Genomic DNA, 3,326 nt, shown 5'->3' on the forward strand with positions numbered 1-3,326 from the left:
GAGTCAATCAAAGGGAGGAAAGGAATTAATTAGAATAAAGTATAATGACTAATGTGAATGCAAATACCATAATGAAACCTATTGGTTTGTATATTGGCCTTTTTTAAATTATAAAAATTTCTAGGAAGTGAAAACAAAAAGGTGAATGTGTTTTAATCACAGAATCTTATGATTCAGTTTCCATATCACTCTAGGTGAAGTTACAAAAACACATTGAAGATGGCAAGAAAAGAAATAGAAAGGTGGCTCTTCCTGTAAGCAGTCAGAGATGACCTGGGAAGATGGTTGCCTACTCCCTTGACCCAGAATACCCCACAAAATCATGAAAATAAAGAGGTTCAAACCTTTGTGTTCACTTGAAGAACACCTGGGAAACTGGCCAGGCCATCAAGGGTATGCATATCCGCAAAGCCACCAAGTATTTGAAGGATGCCACTTTAAAGAAGCAATATGTGCAATTCCAGCAGTATTATAGTGGAGTCAGTAGGTGTGCCCAGGTCAAACAGTGGGGCTGGACACAGGGACGGTGGCCAGAAAAGAGTGCTGAATTTTTACTGCACATGCTTAAAAATGCAGAGAGTAATGTAGAACTTAAGGGTTTAGACATAGATTCTCTAGTCATTGAACACATCCAGGTGAACAAGGCACCTAAGATGCGCCGTCGAACCTTACAGAGCTCATGGTTGGATTAACCCATACATGAGCTCACCCTGCTACATTGAGATGATCATCACTGAAAAGGAACAGATTGTTCCAAAGCCAGAAGAGGAGGTTGCACAGAAGAAAAAAATATCCCAGAAGAAACTGAAGAAACAAAAACTCATGGCACGGAAATAAATTCAGCATAAAATAAATGCAGATAAAGTATAAAGAAAAGAAAAAGAAAAGGAAAAAGAAATATAAAGGTGAATGGGGAAGTTGAGTCATTTGCCTGACATAAAGAAGTGGTGTTATGGGATATTTGAACCTGTTTCTAGTTGTGGTGTGGCTCAGCCCTTAGCACACATCTTTAATCCCTCTGGCTGGAATACAGACACTCCCTTAGTATTCATCTTTAACTCTAAACAATGAAGGTACAGTTAGTTTGTAAAAGGGAGCACCCATGTTTGAAAATGATATCTAATTGAGTAACAGAAAATGTGATGAATCAGAGAAAGATTTGNCAGACTAGGATATGCCCAACTCTCAGGAGAGGAGAAGGGAGACAAGCTACTTAAGGTAGAGACAGAACAGGAGGAAGCTGTTACAAGCACAGGAATACAGTAATGTATACGGAGAGCTGTGCAGCAGAGTTGAGAGGGAGAGTGGAGCAGCAATGACAGGGAGAAGGAGGCAGGTTTACCAGGAGAGCTGTACAGAGAAGGATGAAAGAGAGAACAAGCTAGACACAGGTAAAGACAGAAGAAGCAAGGGAATGAGAAGGAGTCAAAAGTTTAGAAGTGATTATTAGTTAGTTTGAGGCCAAACATAGCAATTCAGAGGCTGAGAGAGAAGCCACATTNAGTAAGTCAGCTGGGAGAGGAGTTTCAGCCAGAACAGCTGAGTTGAACAAGCCAGCTAGAGTTCAGAAAGAAGTAGAGTGAGCTTATACAGCAGTAAATCTCAGAGGCTGAAAACATTCTAGGCCTACATAATTGTGCGGAGGCTAGAAGCTTCCAGGACTAGGCCAGGGCTAGCAGACTGAAGCAATAAGCCTCAGAGATGACATTTGAACAAGCAAATGAAAGCTACTTTTACAAAGTGACATATTGAGAGGAAAGTTATAGCAATGAGATAGGTTGTAATATTTAAGTTTCACAATTGTGGATGGCTCACTTAAGTGGAATCAGCATTTATCCTTCTGAAATTGGCTCATCTCTTAGCACAATGTCCTCAAGGACTCTCTGTGTTGTCAGAACTTGAAGTGTTTCCTTCTTTTTCAAGACACATTAATATTCCATTGTGTGTATATAATTTTTTTATTTAATTAACCTATGTTGGATGTTTCCATCTCCACTATTATAGGAAATGTTTCAATGAACATGAAGTGTTGAACTCATCTTAAATGCTCTTACAGGTTCTTGAAAGGAAGGAAAATGTCCAGAGTGTTAGATATGTCTTTGCATTGATTGCTCTGATAGTATCTATAATAGTCAAGATCATCAATTGCATACAACAGAATTCTTCACTTAGTGTTATACTTCAGCAAAGCTATTTAGGCACAAGTTAGTTTTAAAGAAAGACATGGTTCTTTTTGTTGTTGCTTCTGGTTATAAAACATATAGGTTTAAAAAGGCACTAAGCTCTAAAAGAGAGACATAGGTGAGGACACAATTTAGGAAATGAAATCTTAGTCCTATTTTGAATTCANTAAATCTGTAATTGAATTGGTCTTTCAAATAAAAATGTCAAGAAGTTAGTATTATGATTTAGAAACAAAACATCTTCCAAAAGATGCATGTGCTAGGGGCTTAGTTACCAGCTAACAAGTTTGGGAGAGGTGTATGAATCCTAAAGAGTTTGATCTAGAGAATAGACTAATGCCTGGATGGATTCTCAATACGATGGCATTATTGGTATATGGGCTGTATAAAGGTTATGGGAAATGTTTCCTAAATGACTTACCTTGTCCTGGCACTTTGTTCTCTCTCCTGCCCACACAAGGTGAACAGTTCTTTTACACCAAATTCTTAAAATTATAAAAATAAAGAATTTCAGCAGAGATAGATGCTAGCAGTCAACCATTGGATTGAGCATGGGGTCAAAGAGTTAGAGAAAGGACTGAAGGAGCTGAAGGGGATTGCAACCCCATAGGAAGAACCACATCAGCCAAACAGTCCTCCCTACCCGCCCCCAGAGCTCCTAGGGACTAAACCACTAACCAAAGATTACACATGGAGGGACCCATGGCTCCAGCTGCATATTTAACAGAGGATGGCCTTGTTGGGCATCAATGGGAGGAGAGGCCCTTGCTCCCTTGAAAGCTCGATGCCCCTGTGTAGGGGAATGCAAGGGTGGGGAGGTGGGTGGGTGAACACCCTTATAGAAGCAGGGAGAGGAGAAAGAGATAGGGGTTTTGGGGAGGGGAGGGAATCGGGAAAGGGGATAATATGTGAAATGTAAATTTTAAAGAAAGAAGAAAAAAAGATAGGTTATCTCCTGTGTGGTAACACAATCTGGGTGTAGGGTACACAGGCTTAAGTGGCAGCTCTGTCCTNTGTGAACTATGAGATCTTAGGTAATTTGCTTAACCTTTCTGGCCTTCTGCTTTTTTGTCTATTAAAAAAAATGATGATTGTAGACTTGTTTGAGAATTCTAATGAAGTTTTAGAGCTCAGACTAAACCT

At 39.6% G+C, this 3,326-nt stretch overlaps 1 pseudogene; it reads left to right on the plus strand.

Moving 5' to 3' along the window:
- The first annotated feature begins 281 nt into the window (after nucleotides 1-281).
- LOC110307416 lies at nucleotides 282-837 on the plus strand (annotated as a pseudogene).
- Nucleotides 838-3,326: the final 2,489 nt, after the last annotated feature.

This window comes from Mus caroli, chromosome 12 (genome assembly GCF_900094665.2).
Source record: "Mus caroli chromosome 12, CAROLI_EIJ_v1.1, whole genome shotgun sequence".
NCBI classification, from domain to species: domain Eukaryota; kingdom Metazoa; phylum Chordata; class Mammalia; order Rodentia; family Muridae; genus Mus; species Mus caroli.